Source organism: Pinus tabuliformis, chromosome 5_2 (assembly GCF_031772625.1).
Source record: "Pinus tabuliformis cultivar Carrire ecotype Pingquan chromosome 5_2, CPIR1, whole genome shotgun sequence".
In the NCBI taxonomy this organism is placed as follows: domain Eukaryota; kingdom Viridiplantae; phylum Streptophyta; class Pinopsida; order Pinales; family Pinaceae; genus Pinus; species Pinus tabuliformis.
Genome location: NC_142306.1, coordinates 384,561,335 through 384,585,699, shown reverse-complemented (window position 1 = coordinate 384,585,699; position 24,365 = coordinate 384,561,335). Strand labels below are relative to the sequence as shown.

The following is a 24,365-nucleotide window of genomic DNA, read 5'->3' as shown; positions in this document are numbered from 1 at the left end:
TTATTACTATGAAACTGGATTGACTCCTCGGTAAATTCACATAAAAGAAAATGAAAAAATTCCATAGATGTATTGAAATACAAAACCAACACCAATAACAAGGTTAAGGAATCCCTATCTTGTCAGCATGAGAATCTAACTGACCAATCTTTCAATAAACTAAAGATATGTGTGTCATGATTAAATATTTATGTAATGAAACTACTATGTGCTAGAGAAAAAATGATTATAGGTTATGGTCTCTCTTCTACACCCTTGCGCTTGAACTAAATCTATACTTTGTTCTCCATATTTCTCTTAGTATAAAATTTAGAGCTTATTTATAAATATTTATCATTTCTATCTATTTATAACTAGCAAGCATGAATAAATTTGCACCTCCCATCAACTAACATAGTTTTCTTTTGTTTTGTAGAAAACAAATAGCGGTTTTAACTAAAATGCATATTTTGAATATATGATAACTTTTAAGGTACAATGTTTCATATGTCTTCTATCTTTTTCAAAATGATATTTTTAATTATATTGTTGGAGATGGACAACATTTACAAAATTTGATATTTGATGCAACATATCTAATGTTCCAATGCATTAAACCCTATGGAATTCACTACACTTTATGGGATAAGGTGATTTATCTAGTTTAGGTTTTACTAAATTAAAAAATTCAAGTATTCCATCATTCCACTATACACATCCAAGATATCGCTCATAACATCAACATCTTATCAACAATTTTATTACCAATATAGATTTTTTTGGTACTTGAGTGTTTTGGAGTTAACATAGATTTTAATTAGTTTAATTATTAATTTTATTAGCAACTACAAAAGCATTGCATTAATAAAAATTTGTATTACATAATAGATATTTCTTCTATGGTTTACCATTAGCTATAAGGGTAATACACTGCCTTTATCCCAAAAAAATACCAAGGGTGAGAAAAACTAAGTCAAGAGTCTATATTGACAAGCATAAAGCACTAACAGATTCCTAGTAGCCAGAGCCATCTTGACAAAGAAATGGGCACCAAATCATACTTCCACCAACTATTGTTAATAAAGGAGTACAGGAGGCCTAGTGTGAGGACCAAAGCACTCACCAAAATATAATTATTATTATCAAATTTTAAAATAGTCAAAGTGGTGAGAAAAATTAGATGAGCACCAAATCACACTTCCACCAACCATTGTAAATAACAATGCTAAATAAACAATGCTAAATAAAGAAGCACAGGGAGGCCTGGTGGAGGACCAAGGCAATCCCCAAAAAAACTATCTTAGAAATGGGCATCATAAATCCTCTAGACTGAAGTTCAACTTTCTAGCCAATGCCCTTCTCAGCATCCACAGACACACACAAACAGTGATAGTCGGCCTCAATTAATGTTCAACAGTGTCGTTACTTTCAGATTGACAATCCACAGACAAGTCCAAACTGTGAATGCTATTTCTTGGTCTTACTCTCCTGCCATCAATATCAGTACCATCGGAAGGTTGATCCCAGCCATTAATATCAGTAGCATCGGAAGGTCGTTTGCAGACACTCCTGGGATTTTCTCTGCTGCTGCAATCATCCTCAAAGCCAACAACTGCCTTTAGAAGTTCTGACAGAAGTAAAGGGTATTTCTGTTGCAAACACTCAAAACCCTTTGAACGCATAACCTCTGGAAGATTTTGTGTCGCAAATTTGAGACATGCAGCTTTCAAGCCAGTAGCATGGCAACTCTCAGCCAGAGCAAGAGTGGAGGCAACAGTATTTACAGATATGCTTCTGCATAATTTTGATTCACAAAGTAGCCTCAGTCGCCGCAAACCATACGCATCTGCTACGGCAAACAAGCGCTCTGTCAATATCTCAGTTGTTGAAGAAGACGATGAATCGGCTGGGGATGGCTCTTCATCAAGAAGGGTTTCTGTATAAATATAATGCAGCATAGCCTTGAACACTCTAGGCTCCATGTCTATAATAACAACATCATTATTCTGCTTTGAAGAAGAAAAAAAATTGCTGTGAATACTGGGGATCGTGCAGTTAAGACAAGTTTATGAGCACGAAATTTCTCCCCAGCCACATCAAAAGTTACATCTGAGGCTTCCTGATTTTCTAAAAGTGCACCAAAATTTAAACCTAACTCTGATTCAGGAACAGCTATGGAGTGCAAACAAGCGTATTCGTTGCCAGAGACCACAACACCTACCGTGCAATGTAATTTCACGCAATCATCCTTGAGGTAATTGGATGTTTCAAGTGCAGCCCGTTCGATGAACCGTTTGTAACCCCACCAGCTTCCTTGAACCTCAAAAATGTGAGGGCCTCTCTCCCGCCCCGGGCGCGCATGGCTGTAGAACGTCTTGTCCTTTCCGTCGCCGCTTTGATCCACCAACGTCAATACCTGGGTAGCGCGAACGTCAGTGCCCTTGCTGGCCAGCGCTATGAAAACCGAAACATAACGCGATTTATCCTGTGCACTTGTGCCGTCCGGGTAGAAATAAATAGCCCACTGATAACCTCCCACAAAGAAAGTCTGGCTGGAAATGTGCCTGCCAACGCCCATGCCCTTGACCAGAGAATAACCCTCTATCACGAAATTGTGTGACCCATTGACAGTGCTGGTAACCGATCTCGACGTCGAAGCCGATCCATCGCCGTTCTGAATTCCATTCTGCATTGTGGACGGAAATCTACACCCAAGTGACCTTTTAATTGCCAATGGCCAGGCGAAACAAAAAACAAAAGAAAACACAGAAATGAAACCCTAGGCTGCCAAAATCGGTCTAATTCACAGATATTCTACGAGATATGGTTAACTTTCACAATAGTATTCTAGACTTTTTCTCATGAGATTTGGTTAAAAAAAAAAATTAATAACTTAAAAAAGATTTAGTCTAATTCTTTTTTAAATAGATTCAGTCTAAATTTTTTTATTGGTTAAAAAAAACAAAATAGTAAAACTAAATCTTATACAAATTAATTATTTTACAACACAATTTCCAAAATTTAAATTTATTTGTGAATAATTATTGATACAAATTAATTATTTTACATTACTATTTTCAAAATTTAAATTTATTTTTTACAATGGATTTTTTGGCCAAGATCACATGAGACATCATTTGTCCACGCGTTTCGAACCAACCAGTGTGGTTCATCTTCAGGACAAGTTGAAGAAATAGATCCAGCTTAGCAGGTTAAATAGACAGAGCAAAGCCTCCAACGACTAAAAAGACGACGACTACTTTTGACTAGGTCCAGGGATCAAAAACCCTAATTACTAAAAATGTTAACCTGGGGGGCTAGTCCATTAAATAAAATAATAATATGATAAAAAAATATTAATAAATAATTAAAAATATTAAAAATAATTAAACAGTGATGTTCAATTAGTACCTAAAAGTAATTCCTAATAATAGTTAGTTAAAGATAAATATTAAAAAATTATATCTATGGAAAAAATAAATAAATAAATAAATAAAAATAATAAAAATAAATAAATTAATCTAGAGAGGGAAAAATCCTTTGTAAACTTGATATGGATCACAGAAGCCTAAACTCTACTATTAAATTTATTTATGAACAATTATTTAATGGATGGTAGAGATTTAACCACTATAAAATATTGTAAAATATTTTTGATAGTAGTCTCAAACCAAATGTTATATTTATTTCAAAAATAGTTGTTTGTAACGAACCTCCTTAGCTTACTCGCCAATTTCCCCCTAGGCCCCTTAAACATGGGATTTGGTCTCGCTACAATTAGAATTTAGCCGCATTCATTAATACATTAATTTGAATCACATCATGAACACTATTATTGAGCTCCAACATTAAGCAAAATTTTATAAATTTGTAGAAAGAAACTAGTTCTCTCATGTAATCCCTAACATTCATTATTTAAGTTTGCCAACAATATTAGTTAACTTATGTTTAATGCAGTTAGCCAACCATGCATCAGAGTCATAATTCGAGAGAGTTACTCAACTCTCATACAAGGTAGGAGGGCTGAGCGAGCCTCGTGGAGTAAACATGTAATAGTTAATTGAGCTATCATAGATTATACCATGAAATGCATTCATCTATGTCTTGTACCCATTATGTACCGAGAGACGTAATATAACATTAAATACAAACTATGTTCCTTAACATAACGATGATTAGATTTAGATCACTCGACATTTTACTCATCCACATTCATAAGAGTGAAATCAACATGAATACAGATAGTATCATCAACATATATCTTACGCAAGACAAGTAAAGAACTGGAACACTTCAATTGAACCTAAATCATTTATCATGTATAGTTATCATCGCACCTATAGCTAAACATATATGATGAAAGAATTGAAGTAATATCGAGGAAAAGAAACAACATACAATACATTCCATGCAACTAACACCAACTAAACCTCACTTGGAGGGAGGAGAACCACCACAACCATGAATCACCTCTGATTCGCCCAAGCCAAAGATCTTGCCAAGGATCAACTCTCCTCAATTGATCGATGCACTGGGTATTTAATACCCTCTTTCATGATTTAGTTACAATTATCGGCATCCCGCTTTATGGATTTTTCCATTTGTGCAAGTCTTATCTGGAAAATCTCGTCTTTATCTCCCACGATGCTTTTCCACATAAAAGCTTGTGTTTATCTTCCGCAAAGCTTTTATGTCCAATGGATCTTTATCTCTCATCCATCTGATGGATATCCAATCCATCCAATCTTATCTAGAATCCCATCTAAAATCTTATCATGAAAGATTCATCTCTATCCCATTTCTCATGGGATTTGGCAAGCATCTCCTCTTTGTTGTTGCTACACCCTCCAAGTGATTTATTTTATTTATTTATTTAATAATACATTTGCTTTTCATATTACATATCACCTAGCTTTCCTCAGCTTAGGTGTAGAATAGTTTAACCCACAAAGGAGGGTACCAAACCTAGCTTTCCTCAGCTTAGGTCTACAACATTTAACACACAAGGGCGGATATCACACCTAGCTTTAACATAGCTTAGATTTACAATAATGTAGTACACAAGGGAAGGGTGTTACATACTCCCCCCTTAAATTTTACACTGTCCTCGGTGTATCACTACATCATGTTCTCGTTCACAGGTAGCGGGTTTCTAATCAACAACTCTCATGGATTTGCCATCTGATGCAATTTTTCTAATGTACATCTGTCACAAGGAGTGATCCCAGCATCTCTCCTTCCATAGCTACATCGGTATCAAGGAGTGCTCCGAGCATCTCTCCTTCTGTAGCTACCTGTCACACATTTTTTTTCAATCCATTTGTGATAATTTATCGATGCAAAGTTTAACTATGATAAATGCCATAATCTCTTACTATTAAAGAAGCTATTTCTTATCATTTATTTTATCTAAAGAATGCATGTCCTCTGCTTGCATTCTTTCAAGCATTTGTATTCTTGTCGAACACATGCTTCTTGTAGTCTCTATGCATACAATGCATTAAGAATCATATTTTCCACATTAATATGTCTACAAGGTCATAACGGATTATTTCGCATCACAATATATATTCATATACATATATTAATTGTAATCAAACTGCGATTAACCATAGTTACTTATACCAACTTACTTTCCTTCTTCTTGGTAACCTCGAGGCTTGTTTACATGGCCAAACATCCATTCAATGCCTAGTGCATACCTGCACACAAGGTATGTTATACACACCAATACACATTTCATTTTTCAAGCTTGTAGCATATGTAGTTATATGGTCCCATATGTATTGTTGTACATAGTCCAGTTGTGGTACAACCTATAATACCATCCTCATGGTATCACCTGCATGACATAAACTTTATCCACATATTTTTCCACTATGTTAGTATCATACCAACATTCATTTTTCATGGTTCATCTATGTAATTAAGAAAGTTTTTATGTCATGTGTAAATCAATTCTAGATGTCACATGGTTACAATTTCAATCGCATATTATTGGATTCATGCATATCTTTTGCTTAATGTTCTAAATCAGATTATTAACTCATATTTGTTGAAGTTTAATATTCATGAGATCATTAATTCACCTCGTATGTTTTACTGTCGCCGTATCTATGCTTAAACAACTTTTTGACCATGCATAATTCCATGTATTCATACATGAAAGTTTTTACTACTTACCATCTTACACTTGTAGTTGTAAGTGTTTATGATCTAAGGGTATTTACATGTGTGCTCATTCTTAACATTAAATAACCTTTTACCAAAAGCTGAGTTATTTTATGAATTCTTGTTTGAATCACACAACATTTCCTTTTGTTGTCCACACACCTTATCAATGCAATCTCATAAGAGATCCTCTCAAGATTTCTTGGTACAAATTATGATATCAATCTATTTTAAATAGATTGTTAAATATCATTTAATTGAATTAGGGGTTCATACCATACTGATTTCTCATGCACCCTGGTCTTATATATGAATGTTTTTCTAGTTAACCATAGGTATGATATGTTTCGTAATGATGATTACATTTAAATTTACTAGATGTCTCATACACCCATATATGTACATCCCACAATAAGGTTATTGTAATGTGTTCCACTTCAGTATAATGGTCCCATGTAGTTTTCATAATAAGTAAGATGGTTGCATAGCCTCAAGCCATAGAAACTACCTACAATGTAGCTACCCTTTAAGTAATGAGAGTCACAGGCATAACAATGAAATCATTCATTATACATAATGCTACTACCTCAGTGTCATAACTATAACTAGAACTTCATAAAAAATTAAACCAACAAAATAATCAAATTTTACAGGTAGAAAATTTCCTGAAAAATCATTATCCATACAGATTTAACTCTTCTACACAATTCCAAATGAGCAGTTATTAACCCCACACAAACTACTTTTTTCCATGTAGAATTTCCAAGTTCTTCCAAAGGAGTTTTCAAATCTATGTTGCACATATCTCAAAAGTTTCTAATTTTTCAATATTCATTCATGGTGCCTTATGCATAATTTGACCCCACCCTGTAACAACAATGAACCTGACATAACCTGTTGCCAACAATGAACCTGATATAACTTTCTCGAAAATAAGAGTTAAACGTATGAACACAACATATGACCGAAGAGAAATAATAGGTTGTACCTGCCAAAAGCATATTTCCCCTGCTAGGATTATTAATGCCAATAGTGTAGACATCATTATTAAAAAAAATCATATACAAGGTTTATCTTAAAAATGTGCATCATAAATCCTCTAGACTAAAGTTCAACTTTCTAGCCATTGCCCTTCTCAGCATCCACAGACACACAAACAATCATAGTCAGCCTCAGTTAATGTTCAATAGTGTCATTACTTTGATAATGGAACTCCCAAGACAAGTCCAACTCTGAATGCTATGTCTTGGTCTTATTCTCCTTCCATCAATATCAGTACCATTGGAAGGCTGATCCGAGCAATTACAAAAATTAAAACATATGTTAGGGTTGTGGGTGGGCCATCTCCGGTGGACCTAGCTCATGCCCCAACCACCAAACCTAATGGACCATTTAAATATATATATTATATATATTTGGGCTAGCGGGAATCGAACCCACCAGGCCACATGGCTGGCCTGCTCCATGGGCAGCCTAACCAACTGCATGTCATTTCAAAACTCTACCCAAACTGTTTGCAAACAAATAACAAAACCGTTTCACACTAAAAGGTAATGTATATTTTTGGCGGGGCCAGGATTTGATCCCCTGACCTCCCACCTTTGGTGCCAAACACCCAACTGTTCCACCACATGGGGCTCTTGGGAAAATCTGTTGCCCATTAATATATAAACCTTCAGCTCATTTGCACGAGGGGGAGGAGGCGCAAAACGGAGGAACGAAACCCCATTATGCAGAGCAAGGAGTGGAGGAAAAGGCATGGCATGGAAACCGAGACTATTTTTTTAATTATTTTGTAGGTGGAACCATGATCCTGAAAAAGAGTAGTGGGAACGATGATTGAGCCAAATTCTCAAGAGGGTTAAATTTTTCCATTGTCCAAATTGGAAAATTTTATGTCGATCTTACACCTCTAAGTGACACAAACCTGATAGTGCAGTCAGGATTTTGATTTGAGTAGCAAATATTTAGATGGCCGGAGGAGGGAATATTTAAGGAATCTAGGGGGAATCTAAAAGATTCCTTAAGCCTCAGATTCTCACTTTGTTAAAATTCAGAAATTTGAGAGTCAATTTTACCCTATTCGATGCCACAAATCTCATGGTGCATTTAGATTTTCCATTTGATCATTTCATTTTTCGGCAACTTTTCAAAGTGGAATGCAGGTGTCAGCATCCAATGTGTGAGCAGTAATTCCATGAGATTTGACTCCACGAGATTGATGGAATGTCCAACTTCAACAGTTTGACATCATTTTATTTATATGGCCCCGGGTTGTGAGGTATATGCAGTGTGTTCATGTACTTCTTTTTTCTATGAGATGCATTGTGCTGCATAGATCCCTGTTTGATGTTTGATGCAGGATCTTATTTTCTTACTTGTTTCATGATTCCTACTTGATGTGACGTGGAATCATCTGTGGGATGTACTTGTTGTCATGATTGTCATGTTGTTATTGAGATCCCTTTGTCGTCAAGTGGATGGGATACTCATGTTGTAGTCATGTATATCTAAATTGAGATCCCTCTGGTGCCATGATTGGCAGGATGTTCATTATTGTCATATGTGAAATTATGTCATATTGATAGGAGTCCTTTTTTGAATGAGAGTTCGTGTAGTGGAACATCTCTTGGAACGACTCCTGCGTGAGGGCATATTCCTTGTATGATAGAGAAAACACATGCATGTACATCATCACTCCTTCCATCACTTAATGCAACAGCCTACACCATCTTGACATCGGGGCCCGGAGATGTAGTCCCTCCTAGAAGAACTCCGTTACCAACATCTTGAGTTTTATGTTACTGATTATTGTCATGTTGCTTCTTCTTTACAACATGCAGTTATGTTCCTTTATGCTATTTTAAATGCAATTCTAATCACATCATGAAAGCAAGAGATCTTGGTTAAATCTTGGAGTTGAGTCAACTCGGATAAAGATTGGTATCAAAGCAGTCTTTGCATGGATGTGGATTGAAAGTGTGAACAATGGAACATGCAGTGATAGAGGATGAAAAAGAGATGTATGAAACCCTGCTCAAAATTTCCCAAAGGGTGGAAATAGTGTATGGAGCTATACAAAAAGAGACAGAGGAAAAGGAGTTATTGCAGCGTCAGTTGTGAGCCAGGGAAGAGGATTTGGAAGAACTGAAGAACAACAAACAAAATCTTCAAACATAGAATGCTGAATTGAAGATGTTTCTACATGAAAAGAAAGAGGAAAAATAGTGTTTTCTACAACAACTGCAGGCTAAGGGCAAGGCGTTGGAAAAACTGTAGCATGACCTGTGTGAGGTAAAAAGTAATTCTCTAAATTCATGTATGTGTCCTGATGATGATTTCGTTGTTTTTCAAAATCATACCACATGAATTGGCTCGAAACTGTTGATGAAAATTGGTTATGAAGGAAAGGGCTTGGACATTAATGGCCAAGGCATTGTCAACCCCATGAAAGTAGAAGAATTACCCTATCAGGTAGGACTTGGATATGTCAGGAAAAAAGTTTGGGAATCCACCAAGACACATGGTGAACCACCAACAATAGATGATGAGCAACCCTCACCAGTTCTTTGCAAATCGACAGAGGAGGTAAAAAATGTTGATTTCCTTTTGGTTTCATCTTCAGATAGTATGATTTCTGTTGGAGACATGGAGATACCAATTACAGGGACAAACATGAGGCTCCTTACCAGGATGAGGTACAAGGAGGAAAAAGAACTTATTGTTAATAAACAAGCCATAACTCAACCATTGGAGGTTGTGTAGAGACCTTGACTTGCAAGCCTGAGATACACACAAGGAGAATGCTCAAAAGTGTCAAATTCTTTCGAGATATAGTTGAGGAAAGAGAATGATGGGAACACATCCCCATCATCCCATGATAGTGGCCATTGCAGGGAGAGAGGTGTGGCAAGCTCTTATCACCATAATGACACCATAGATGGCAAGGAAAGGTATAACCAATCTCCATATTCGAATATTCATTTCAATTATAATCGTGATGTTAATGATGAATGTAACACATGGCATCAAAAAACATGTACCTTTTTTGGATTACATAACCATACATTTTCTAAGTGTTGTATACCTTTGGAGTTGGTATATAAATGTTTATGTTATGCTAGGTGGAGAACCCCATGGTACCATTGTGTATTTACTAAGGGATAGTTCTAGATGTATTACCCTTCATGTGACAAAGGCCACTTAGCTTGGAATCTTTAAGGTGTCCCATTCCCTATCGCACAGAAGAAGAATGTGGATGATGAATATTATCTTGATAAATTCAATACTAGAAATATGATAATTGCTAGTCAGGGTAACTACCCTCCTCACCGTCGTCACCCTCCTACACCACCTCCATCATTTGGACACTCAGTTCTTGTGAGAAACACTCTACAACTCTAAGAAAAAATTTGAAATACCAAAGCCTCTCTTCTACCTCAGAAAACTACTAATGATATTTTCCATCAAAAAGGAGAAGGTTTCTATGAATATATATATATATATATATATATATATATATATATATATATATATATATATATATCTTACCATAATGACCTCTTACCATTACAAAATATTGTGAACGTTAATGTTAATATGAAGAATATTTGGAATGGAATACAAATGGTCCAAGTGTCATGGCTAACCCAAGCATTAGAAATACTGAGAGGGGGGTTGAATTAATATTTCTTTAAATTGTGATATTATGCTAGCTAATATTTGTATCAAAAGTTATACTAGAACATAAGAAACAAAAAAAATAAAAAAATTATTGATGAAGGTATTGAGGACTCTAATCCTATAAAAAGATCTTAAACTCCAACTTGAACAACAAAATATGCAATGCCTTCAAGGCTCCCGCCTTGAACAAATCGAAGCACCAACTTGGTCAAAATGAGCACTCTAATCCTCCTAGGCTCCAAACTTTGAAAATATAATTCAAAATTAACTTCTATAAGATGACTCCAAAATAAGTTCCAAATACACTTCAGAGCAGGTCTACAAAATTCCCTTGCTCCAAGAAAGGTTCAAGTCTACTTCAACAAGGCTTACAAAGGTTTCTTCAACAAAAGCTTCAAATATGATTCAATAAAAATCCTCACAAATTTATCTAAAGATGCTCCTAAAAGAATCTTTAAAAAATTGCTCAAGGAATATCAAATTTGTTTACAAGAAAGAGGCCCAAAATCACTTTTAAATTTTGATATAAAATTGCTCCAATTTTTCTGTCAAAATAGTCTAAAGTTTGCACCAAATTAGCCACAGAGATTGATAAAAAATGTGCTCATAAATTGGTCTAATTCTACTCTGGAAACTAGATTACAAACATAGATCCAAAATACTACAAGGAAGCCACATCTTGAGTTTTAATTTTTCTACAATTGAGCGATAATTTGAGGCTACATAGCCAGAGCCATAGTCTAACGATTGTACGAGGTTGATATTTGCAAGGGGTTGAATTTTGTAGGAGTCCTATAATTGCAGGTGCTTCAGGTCTAATAGTATAGGTCAAGTTCTATTCTAGTGTAAGTTGAGGTCTAATATAATGAAGGTCGATATTTCTTTACGGGAAGAATACATTTTTTTCTCTACAATGTTTGAGTTTTACAACTCCAAGAACACTGTAATATGTGTCAATAAACCTCGATTTAAAAAATGGAGATAAAAGCCAAAACAAATTCCCTAAATTTTATTCTTGGTTCATTGAGATATGAACCTTATCTCTGTGTTGAAATATCGCAAGAAGAATATTCCAATTTAATTTGTCCTTGAATTAAATTGTGAATTAAAATGGAATTTAGTCTGAACAGCTACTTGTAAATAATTAATTAATTTATTTTGAATTAATTAGTTGGAGAAATTCAAGTTAGAAGTCTTTCTGAAGTGATGCAAGAGTTATCCCTTAAATTAAGGAGATAAGATTGAGTTATATTTGAGTTGTAATTAGTTAACATAGTTTACTGAGTTAAGTCGAGTTAAATTAGTTCCAAATTGTTTTAGGAACTAAAAGTGAGTTAATAGTCATTTGATGCAAGCATTCACTCAACTAGTGCTACTCCAGTTAATTGAAGATTCCCTCATCAAAAACTCACGCATGTCTATTCTGAGAAAGACCTAGTTGAGAGTGTGTGAGAGAGTGTTCCACTTAGTAACAAGAGAATAATCCACAAGGAATAACACAAGGAAATAGAAGCTTGGAGGGAAGAGAGGAAGGCTTTCAGAGAAGCCAAGATTGTTTGTGAGCATATGTGAGGATTGTCCTGAGAGCTGGCTAGCTATGAGAACTAAGGATTTGTATAATTCCTATGTACTTCCACCTTGTATGATAATAAAGATAGTGGGGTTTTTAGCTGAGGATTTCCCCAAAGTATTTTCATGTGTATTGTGCCATTGATTCTTCTTCTTCTGGTTATATTGTTCAGCTCGATCTTTAAGCTTCTACAAATTAAGAGTAGAAGTAGGTTATAGTATTTTGCTTCGATTTATATAGCATTATCAGGTTAACATACACCAGATTTTCTACATGGTAACAGAGTTGGATGTGTAGAAATTTTCTACATGGTATCGAAGCTGTGAACAGTATACTGAGAAGAGAATTCGAAGTTTGAAGTTTGGGGTTGCAGGTGCAAATCGAATTCATATCATACTTCAAGGTTGGCCAATGGCATTCTATGTTTTGAGACTCGAGTATGCCTTGGAAGGTAGCTCGAATTACATAGCATGGAAAGATAGAATGGAGGCTGTATTAGAAGACAATGGATTAAAGGAATTAATTGATCAAGAAATCCCAAAGCGAACTTCAACTAATGCACAAGAGTTGGCTTAGCTGGAGAAGTCTGTGGTGAAGGTGAGACAGATCATCCTTGAGGGAGTTCGAGGCCGTATTGTCTCGAGTCTCCATGCTAAGGATTCTTCTTTTTCAATGTGTAAGACATTGAATGACCTCCACCAGAATAGTAGTGACCAGAGGAAATTGGCGCTCAAGGATAAGCTTCGAAGAATGAAGATGGAGAAGGGCGATACTATTTCCACATATCTTAACAAGCTCACCACCTGTAGAGATGAGCTTGGAAGTGTGGGAATAACTATTGTCGATGATGATATGGTAAGCCTCGCTCTCCTTGGCCTTCCAAAGATTTTGAATAGCTACCAGGACTCTACAAATGGAAGGGAGAAACTGCCGGTTTGGGAACGACTGTGGTTAGATCAGGAGGAGCACACGAGATGGTTCTTTATCCAAGAATGACGGTGAAGAAAATCCGGCCTTAGCAAGTAAGTCAATGAAAGGGAAGGGGAAGGCTTCCCATTTCAAATCAAATTCTTCTCATGGAGGGAAGTAGGGTGACATGTCTAAAGTGAGATGCTTTAATTGTCACAAGATGGGACATTATGCGACTAGTTTCCCATCGAAGAAGTCCAAGAATGGATCCTCGAAAGGATTGGAAGGTGAGGCATTAGCCTCTCGGTTCGAAATGGAATTTACCCTCATCACATGCATGGTGTCATCGATGATGGGTTGTGTCTGGTATATTGACAGTGGAGCCTCATTCCACATGGCTAGTGATAAAAATTTATTCAGTGCTTTGGAGAAGAAAGACTTTAGGATGCGCATAGAGATGGGTGATGATGGAAGGTATATTGTTTCAGGAGTGGGCATAGTTTCTTTTCAGAGGGAGCATGGAGCTCCTCTCACCTTGACATATGTGAATTATGTGCCTGGACTGAAGAAGAACTTGGTATCGATCATGATGTTAGAGGGAAAAGGCTACAATGTTCTCTTCAGTGAAGGAAAGGCATTCCTAAGACACATAGCCACGAGTCAGACCAAGAGGATAGGTATTTGGGTGAAGAATCTCTATAAACTAGAGGTAGATGATTGTGCATCGTTGAGTACGAAAGCAGAATTGGTGCAAAGGAAAGACATTGGCGAGTTGTGGCACAAGTGGTTGGGCCATTTGCATCATAGGGCTTTGAAGATAATGCAACAAATATCTACAAGACTTCCCAAAGGTAAACTTGAGCAAGTTGACACATGCAAAGGTTGTACCTTGGGAAAGTACACCAAGTCTTCCTTTCATGATCGAGACAGTTGAGCATAGGCTATCCTAGAGTGAGTTCATACTGATGCGTGTGGACCATTCTCGATGGCATCCACAATGAAGCAATGGTATTATGTGATTTTCATTAATGACTATTCTCGTAAATGCTAGATTTATTTCATGCAAAAGAAGGACCAAACCTTCACAAAGTTTTGTGAGTTCAAATCTTTGGTCAAGAAAGAGTCAGGGAAGAAGATCAAGGAATTGAGAAGTGACAATAGTGGATAATATGTCTCTCAAGAGTTTAAGGACTTCTGTGCAGTGGAAGGAATTAAGCGAGAGTTGATGGCATCTCATAACCCATAGTAGAATGGGGTGGTCGAGAGGAAGAACAAAACTATTGTAGGGGAAGCATGGGCAATGCTGCATGACCAAGGCCTACCACTTCACTTGTGGGCTGAGGCATGCAAGAGAGCGGTCTATTTGCAGAATAGAAGCCCGCATCACATACTTGGGATGAAGACACCAGAGGAAGCTTTCTCCAGTAAGAGACCAGATGTGGCTACCTTTAGGATCTTTGGCTTATCGGTATATTGCCATGTGAAAAAGAATTCATGGAAGAAGCTTGATCCAATAGCAAAGTTCGAGATATTTGTGGGGTTCACTAATACACCTCACAACTATCGGGTGTACTTACCTACCAGTCAGAGGATAGTGGTTCGTAGAGATATCAAGTTCGATGAAAAGAAGGCCATGCGAGTTTCCCTTGAGAGGGAGCTGCAACTACAGGCTGTGGAGGAATTGTTGGTCCCTAAGAAGGAGGAGCCTTAGAATGATGTCGAGAAGCTACATGTAGAGGTTCTACGAGTGGAGACATCCACTCAAGCAGAGTCTTCTACAGATGGACGAAAGTGCACAAGACAAGCTGACAGATTGTTGGAGGATGTGAGAGAGAATGTCGAAGCACCATCTTCTCAGCACAGATAGAGGAGGTCACCTAAGAGGTACACTAGATACATGGCTCTTGTTAGGGAATGTGTTTATACCAAGCCATATTCCTTTGAGGAAGTAGTGCAACAACCGATTTGGGTTGATGCTATGGTTGAGAAGTATGACTCCATAGTTAGTAACAATGTTTGGGATGTGGTTCTAAGACCAGAGAACAAGTCAGTTGTGAGTTCCCATTCGCTTTACAAGGTAAAGCAAGCTGTTGATGTAGTGAGGAGTATCATATTGCTGCAGTATACTTCGACAGAGAAGCAAGATGTTGACATTTTGACAAATGCATTATCAAAGTGTAAATTTGAGGTCCATAGAGACACGATTGAGGTGGGAGATAATCTATTTCTTGTTGAGAGGGAGTGTTGAAATATGGCAACAAGAATATTCCAATTTAATTTGTCCTTGAATTAAATTGTGAATTAAAATCAAATTTAGTCTTAACAGCTACTTGGAAATAATTAATTAATTTATTTTGAATTAATTAGTTGGAGAAATTCAAGTTAGAAGTCTTTCTGAAGTCATGCAAGATTTATCCCTTAAATTAAGGAGATAAGATTGAGCTATATTTGAGTTGTAATTATTTAACTCAGTTTACTGATTTAAGTCCAGTTAAATTAGTTACAAAATGTTTCAAGAACTAAAAGTGAGTTAATAGTCAGTTGATGCATGCATGCACTCAACTAGTGCTACTCCAGTTAGCTAAAGATTCCCTCATCAGAAACACATGCATGTTTATTCTGAGAAAGACCTGGTTGAGTATAAAGTCAAGGACAATGTACTATCAGTTGTATGTGTTTTCTCAAAGAGAAAACTCATCCATGCAGTCAACGCATCAATCCTTGAGGATTGCGCAGTTCTGACAGTGTGTGAGAGAGTGTTCCACTTAGTAACAGGAGAATCATCCATAAGGAACATCGCAAGGAAATAGGAGACTAGAGGGCAGAGAGGAAGGCTTGAGAGAAGCCAAGATTTCCTGTGAGCATCTTTGAGGACTGTACTGAGAGTTGGCTAGCTGTGAGAGCTAATGATTTGTATAATTCCTATGTATTTCCACCTTGTATGATAATACAGATAGTGGGATATTTAGCTAAGGCTTTCCCCAAAGTATTTTCATGCTTATTGTGCCATTGATTATTCTTCTTTTGGTTATATTGTTTAGATCGATCTTTAAGCTTCTACAAATTTCTAGTAGAAGTAGGTTATAGTATTATGCTTTGATTTATATTGCATTATCGGGTTAACCTACACCATATTTTCTACACTCTTTGCATCTAGACTGATCTCCTTGATATTGTCTTCGTTGGCCAAGTTGGATGAGGAAATGATGAGGAATGGTGATTTATTTATACTATTTGAGCCCTCATTGAATTGTCATGTCTATATTAGGGGATCTACTTTATCGCAAGGTAGGCTGGAATGAGGAGGGCGACAAAAAATGATTTCGCCACCCATAAATTTCATTTCTTATCATTCGAGAGAAGAGAGGAGGCATGATATAGCTCATTGGAAAGGTCTTAATGTGCTCTTTGAATCAATGGCATTATTATATTCATCAAGTCATTATTTGACATTAATAAAAACAAATTATTCCAACAATATCATGTTTTGTTATTGTTGGTAACAATCTCCTCATATGTTGCTCCCCTTGTCATCGTGTTGCTCCTCCTATCATGATGTTCCCCCCCATAATATTATCCCCCTTTGAAATCAATAAAAAAGATATTGCTCTAATGGAATGTAATATAGATTGCCCACATATTTTGAGGAAGATATTCAAATTATTCTGTAGGTAGGGGTTTTGTGACAAAATCTACAATTTATCCCTTAGTTGACACACTCCCTTTTTATGTTCTAATTTGCAACTTTTTCTTGATGAAAGTGCTATTATATTGGAAAATGTTTTGTCTTTGAATGCATGGATCAATGTTTTGAGAGACTAATAGCACTAGTATTGTCACAATAGAGCGTAATGGGCTAATGTGTTTCTATATTAACATCCTTCAAGGCTTCCTTTATCCATAGGATTTGTGTACAATAATTTTATGTTACTGTATACCTGTATTCAGTTGTAGGGAGATATATTGATGGGTATTTCTTATTAAGATAAGATACAAGACAATCTCTTAAGAAGAATGCATTTCCCCTCATACTCTTTCTGTCATCAATGGTTCCTTCCCAATATGCATCAATATATGTTTCCAAGGTAAGGTTTGTCATCTTAGTGTACCAGAGTCCAAAATCGAAAGTGCCTTTCAGGTATCTGAGTATTATTTCTATAAATAGCATGAGAGATTCCTTTAGGGTTGACTAGAATAATTCCACCATTCCTACTCCTACATGTTATCTAGTCGCACAACTACCAAATGTAAGGGACCTCCAATCATTGATGTATAAAGAGTTACACCCACCATAGGAGATTCATTATCTTTACTTAATTTGTATCTATACTCATAGGTGTGCTCACAATAGAACATTATTCAATCCCAAATAACTTAACAATATCCCTGAGATATTTTGCTTGTGATATGAACATTCCTTCTTCAATTTGAATTACTTTAAGTCCAAGAAAGTAAGACAACTATGCAATAATCGACAAATTTTCAAATTCTTTTGACATATCTTGGGAAAATTTGTGACTCATATCATCATTACTTCTCCATAAAATTAGAGAATCCACTTATACTAATGTGATTAGTAGATTATATTTGTCCATATTCATTGTTATAGACATTTTTGTGCCTTACAGCATGAAGCATGAAATGTCCATAATCTAAGGGATCCAAAGTCCCTAAACATGTTGTTCCTACCCGTAGAGGAACAAGGTCAGCAAACCACAGCACTGAAAATCAGTTCTCCACCTGAAAACACTAAAAAACAAGCAATTTCGGGATCATGTCAACAGCTCCACTGAGCATCTGCGCTGAATGTCAACTGCCCCTCTCTGTACCTGCGTTGAATGTCAACTCCAACAAAGGCTACCTGCACTGAGCGAGATTGGACAAGTGGCACAGTCATTCCTCTAGGTGTCAATGCCCAGGAAGCTTCCAAAATGACACTTGGATCAGGGAATTCACCTAGTGATGAGTAAGAGGTTCTTAAACTCCAAGTGGAAGCAAGGATCTCCAAGTGGACTCAAGAACTGAAGTATAACTGAAGTGGGAGAGGACACTAGTCAGCTCTCAAGCTGACTCATCCTTTCTCCAAAACTCCTATATATAGAGCTCTCTCATGAGGTCTAAGGAGGCTGGAATCTTGTGAATGTAAGGAAGTGCTGTTGGTTTGAGTCTAGAGCTATTGGGTGATTGCTTTGAAGGAGGTGAAGAGGAGATTTCTTTCTGCTGGGAGGTGTTGCTGGATTGGGCCTCTTATGGTTGTAACACTTCCTGAACTTTACTTCTTCCATTAATAAAGAATTTGAGGTTCTTCTATATGCATGTGTTGTTATACTTGTGTATTTGATTTATTCTAATCCTTGAATCAATTATGAATGTATGCTTCTTGTAGTTTCTCTTTCTTGCCATTTCTTGGTGTAGCTGGGCCAGTGAAAGAGCAAGGAGCTGGGAGCAAGCAGCAAGGAGAGAAGACTGGATCAACCATTAGCGAAAGAAATCGGTTAGTGGATCCCTTTCTCCCCTATTTTACTTTCATAAAGAAGAAATCTTAGATAGCTTTGCATTCGGTTGTTGCTGAGGTACTATCACCCTTAGAGTGGGATAGGGTCATTCCGTATTGGATACTTTTCCCTACAACAAATTGGCGACTCCGCTGGGGATCGTATCTTGTTGGTTGTTTGTGTTTTGCTATTCATTTCATAAACACAGGGAGTACCGAATCGAACTGCATTTGGATCTTTCAAATGCAAAGTAGAGGGCAGCTACTCTAGCTCAGTTTCTGGGCATGTTTATGATTTGAAGAGCTGATCCACAAGGACTCTGAACAACTCTTAGTGATAGCTTTTCATCCTCCTAATTACCCTTTAGTGTGTACTTGACTGATAGCTTCTGATTTGGCCAAAAACTGTGAACTTTTGAGCAATCTGTGACCCGGAAACCAAGAGAAACGAAAGTTTCGTTCTTCAGTGCAGGCTGTGTGAAGGCAGTCTGCATTTCAGCGCAGTTCCCGAAGGGGCTACCTGCGCTGAATGTCAAACTGACAGTGTACTACCTGCGCTGAACCAGTCTTGCCTTGTGCTACTGGGGTTCCCTGCTGTTTCTTGCCCTGTTTTCACCCTTGTTTTTGCAGCCTGTTACCAGTCAATGTACCTATCTGAAACCAACTTTCCTTACCACTATTCTGCCTCGGTTGTATAAAGAAATTGTGATTGTTCTTTGTGTATTTCTTACATCATTTACAGTTTCCCATAACGAAAAGCGAACTAGTCTTGCTGTGGCCTCTTAGATCTAGACCTGTGATAAGTGTCGTATTGATCTTAAGAGTTAGTTTGTTTGCTGTTCATAGCTGATTGAGCTTTTTCTTTCATCATATGGTTTGAATTTATATATTTCTAGTGTCAAAACAAGTAAATCTTAAGGTGTCTTGATTTTGGACAAAGTTTAATTACTTTCACTTGAAATTGAATTCGAAATTATACAACAGCTTTCTTTTTGTAATACATCAACATTAAGAAAGAGAAAAGAAATACCTGCATTTTGCATTTGCATTTTTTATAACTTTGCATGATTGATCTAGGAGAAAGTGCATTAGTGTGTGCTTTGTGATCTGTGTGAAAAGATGATGTCTTTCTTTTCCCTCAGTAGTTAGGATTTTCAAAGTTAAAAGATTATAAAGCTTGCTTATCATCTTAAACTGCATTTAGGAATTTGTACCAATACATCTCGTGGTGATCCTGAAAGACAAACTTTAAAAAGATAAACTTAAAATATATTGAATGAACCTAACAACGCTTTGCAACATAACGCTCACAATAGAGGTCTAGGTAGAGACGTGTTCCGGCATCATTAAACGTAGTGACTGTTGATCTCTACGAAGGTGGGTGATTCCTCCTGAGGGACGATAGCACTAATACAGACTTGTGCTCCCACATACCGTCGCGTATATATTGGGAGACCCCTATAGGCATTTATCCTTTATCCTTAGGAAGCCGTGTCGGCCGCCCTACTGATCGCGATGCAGTGAACACAGCATTCACGAAGATCGACCACCTGTACCGTAAAACGTATTCTGTGGTTTCGCGAAAGGTTTGGCACACCCTCTGCCTAGATCTCCATAGCAGTTTCTTTTGGCCTTTTTCAGACTCTATAACAGAAAAAGTCCAACCGAGCATTTGTCACTTCGGGCTCGTTAAAACATCGAAGGAGACTAGAGTCATCTTTAGCTTTTTCTCGACTCTTAAAAACTGAAAAAGCAAGTTGTGTCTAAAAGCGTCTAATAAAATTCATTCAATTCGGAAACATAATTCCCCTTTTTGTATTTTAGTTGATCGAGTAATCCGCAACCGTGGAAGAAAGTCAATTAAAACCCCGTCGTTCGCAGAGGCTTGCGAGTCAACCGTCTTTGTCTCCGGAATCAAAGGTAGTACGGACGAAGCGAACTCGCTTGACCGAGTCAAAATCTCCCATTAAAGTTAGAACAACAGTTCCAACAGCATCTGAGATCCCGGTCACTCCAAGCATTTCTGGAACCCCTGCCTCTATTGAAGAAGTTCAACCACTACAGAGGGACAGTAGCACTGATCCTGGTCTGAGAACAAGTACTTGTATTACTGAACCAGTTCCATCTGTAACCGGTCCAGAGAGTCTTGTTGCTCAAACAACTGTCGCTGTCGAAACAACCCCTTCTTCGACACCAGAAATATTTTACGGACCTGACGGTCTTCCTCTTCCACCTGGTTTGATTGCAATAGAGGAAATCGTAGAGGACCCGCAAGCAAATACTCCAACTCATTTTGGAGTAGGTGTCACTCTTTTTCCTTCTGCATCAGAAGTTTGTCCATCACCAGTGGAGGTTCCTGTAGAATCGCTAGGCAGTTTATTGGATAGACTTAAAATGTCTGAGCAACCATCGACATCTAGGACTGTGTCAAATGACACAGCGACGGCAGAACTCCCTGCCGCCACTCCTACTATGTTCGCCGGGGTACCAGCTGTCCCAACTAGCTCTCAACAGCTAGAAGGAGTCCACCCAGGGACTATTTCGACAGTTTGGTCTGTTCCAGTTTGTTCTTCCGGTATAATACCCGGTAATTCTTACGTTGAAACTAGACAAATTGATCCCTATGGAGGTCAATTTGGGCCATCCAGTCCTCAAAGGCAATCCATACCCTTGAGCTCCGGATTGTTACCGTATGGGGGGCAATATGCCCTTTCATTACCCCCTCCGGGAGGATACCCATACGGCAGTTCTCAACAGTATTTAGGTTTAGCTGAAGTTACGACAAGTGATTGGATACCTATGTTACCCCAACAGCCAAGACTTGTGTATTCTATGCAACAATGTGTACCTATGTCTAGCATCCCGACGACGCCAGCTATTGTAACCGTGTCGCAAGTTCAAACGATGCCTGTTGTATGTCAACCCCAGGTTGTAGTACAACAGCCTTTTGACCCTGCAACACAACCACAATCGCCAACTGCCGGGATGACACAGGTCCAAACGGGGACAATTACCCCGCATCTTGGTCCGTCGGTTAGTATAGCACAGCAGAACATGGCTTCACAGCCATGGATGGTGCAGTACCAACAACCACAGTTCCAGCAGGTGTACCAAGGATCTGAGCAACAGATCTTTGCGAATAGTGGACAACCCTATATTCAAAACGGGTTAAATCAACCACTTTACAGTGGTCAAGTCCACCAGCCGTATCAGTCATACCAACATCAATTACATTATGCTGGTATGCAAAGGCCTACTGCTCAGGCGATTCCATCGTATCCTGGGTACGCCTCGCCAAACCTGAATCAACAGTTACCGTTCGTGGCAACTTTAGAATTACCAGATTTACATCGATTGACGAACGATCCAATCGCCTATGCCCATTGGTGGCCAGCGATTCCTCACAAGCTTCCATCGGACATTCCTAAATTCAATGGAAATCCTGGTGAAGACCCGTCGAATCATGTGATGACTTTTCATCTGTGGTGTTCGTCGAACACCTTGAATGATGATTCGATAAGGCTTCGCCTTTTTCAGAGGACATTGACAGGTCCGGCGGCTAAATGGTATATAGAGTTACCTAGAGCCTCTTTCGACAATTTCAGTTGCCTAGCCACGACTTTCTTAACCCACTTTCAGTTACCTATAAGGTACGAAACTGGAACAGAGATCTTAACCAATTTCAAGCAGACAACGGCCACACATATATCCGATCATATACATGAGTGGCGTCGTCGTCGCAGAATGGTAAAGACTTATGTTCTAGATCAGCTATTAGCTGAGTGGTTTATAAAGTCGCTTCTTCCTGCTATAACAGAAGATGTGGCCAAGGGAGGGGTCGTAACAGAGGAGCAGGTTATTGCTCGTGCCCAGTATTTAGACTTAGTATATACTCAGTCTGGCACGCTCTATGATAAGATACCTGACGCCCCCAGACCGGAATTTTCAATTCCTCCTCCTCCTGGATCAAATAGTGACTCTCATGCCGGCGACGGTGTGATTGGCACTGCAAACGCAAAGTCGACAAGGGATTCGAATAAGAAAGCCCGTAAGACTTCAAATCAAAAGGCAAATCAAGAAATTCTTGCTTCGGAAATAAACGCCATATCTGCAGATAAAGGCAAAAATTCCAATCAACCAGGAAGCAAGAAGAAGCAAAACAAAGGGAAGAAGAAGAAACAGGGTGAGTCATCCCCTCAAAAAACTTCTTCAAACCCTCCTGGAAATAGGAAATTTCCTTGTCAAATATGCGATGAGGAGGATCATCTCACAAAGAATTGCCCATTCAAAGCTGAGTTAAAGAGGTTCTTTAAAAGTTCCCAAACCTCGACTGTGTTGACTGATCCATTTCCTAATCCAGGTCAAAATATGGTTGATAGTGGAAATGCTTCCCCGTCACAAGTGCTAATGTTATCGATCTCTAAGCAACAAAATGATGCTTTGATTTCGACAAGGAGTAAAGATTACGGGAATCCACAGGTGTCGAACGACAAAGGTAAAGATCAACCTAGTAGTTCGACAACAACTTCGGCAGAAGTTGTACCCCCCATCACGCATGAGTTAACAATAAAACCGCCAAAGGGAGTAGTACACAAGTCGACGTTTAATCCTCGCGCCAGGGCGGCGCAGCATTATAACATAGTGGAAGATTTGGCCCAATCGCCATCCGCTATGTCGACTCTTGAAGTACTGCAAAATTGCCCATCCCAAAGGCAGGCGTTGTTATCAGCTATTGGTGGAGTGGATCCTAAGGATTCCAATCTTGTATCCTTTGATCACAAAGGATACGATCCTCAGTTACCAGCTCAACTAGCTTTCCTTATTCAAGTGAAAGCACTCAACAAAACTGTTCACAGAACAATTATTGATGAGGGGGCATCGACATGTATCATGTCGATGAGTTGCTGGAAAACTCTCGGATCTCCAACCTTGTCGCGATCTTCGACGACATTAAAAGCATTCGACGGAAGGACGTACACCCCGTACGACATCCTAAATAACTTGAAGGTTGAACTAGGAGGAAAAACAGTGGAAATTGATGTTGAAGTCATTGATGGCAATCTTGACTATAACATCCTACTGGGAAGACCATGGATATATGCCATGGCAGCTGTAGTGTCGACTTATTTTAGGAAGATCGCATTCCCATTTGAAGGAGGGATTACGATCGTCGACCAACAGAACTTCCTCCCTAATGGTTCACAAGTTACAGGAAGCATTCCCATGATCCATGGGAGCGACCATTCAATACAAGATATCGGAGTAGGCCTATTGAAAGATCCCACAATGATGGGAGCTTTCGCGTTGCCACCTCCTATCCATATAGGAAATATCCCGTTTGTAGCAACATGCAACATGATATCTTCCTTGAAGGTCGCAGAAGACAAAGTCGTCATGGATCATTCGACGGTTTTGCCACCAAGCCCTATAGAAATATTGTAGCAATCAATGTTTCGGGCATGGGAGGCGAACCCAAATCAACGCTCGTCGAGCGTTTGGGTAGATAGGTCTGGAGAATATGGTACCCCATTAGATCCTTGGTCGAAAGTGCATGGGACT

At 38.2% G+C, this 24,365-nt stretch overlaps 1 pseudogene; it reads right to left on the bottom strand.

Annotated features, from left to right (window-relative positions):
• Nucleotides 1-1,382: 1,382 nt before the first annotated feature.
• LOC149159093 (BTB/POZ and MATH domain-containing protein 5 pseudogene) overlaps nt 1,383-24,365 on the bottom strand; it is a 42,189-nt pseudogene continuing 19,206 nt past the window's right edge.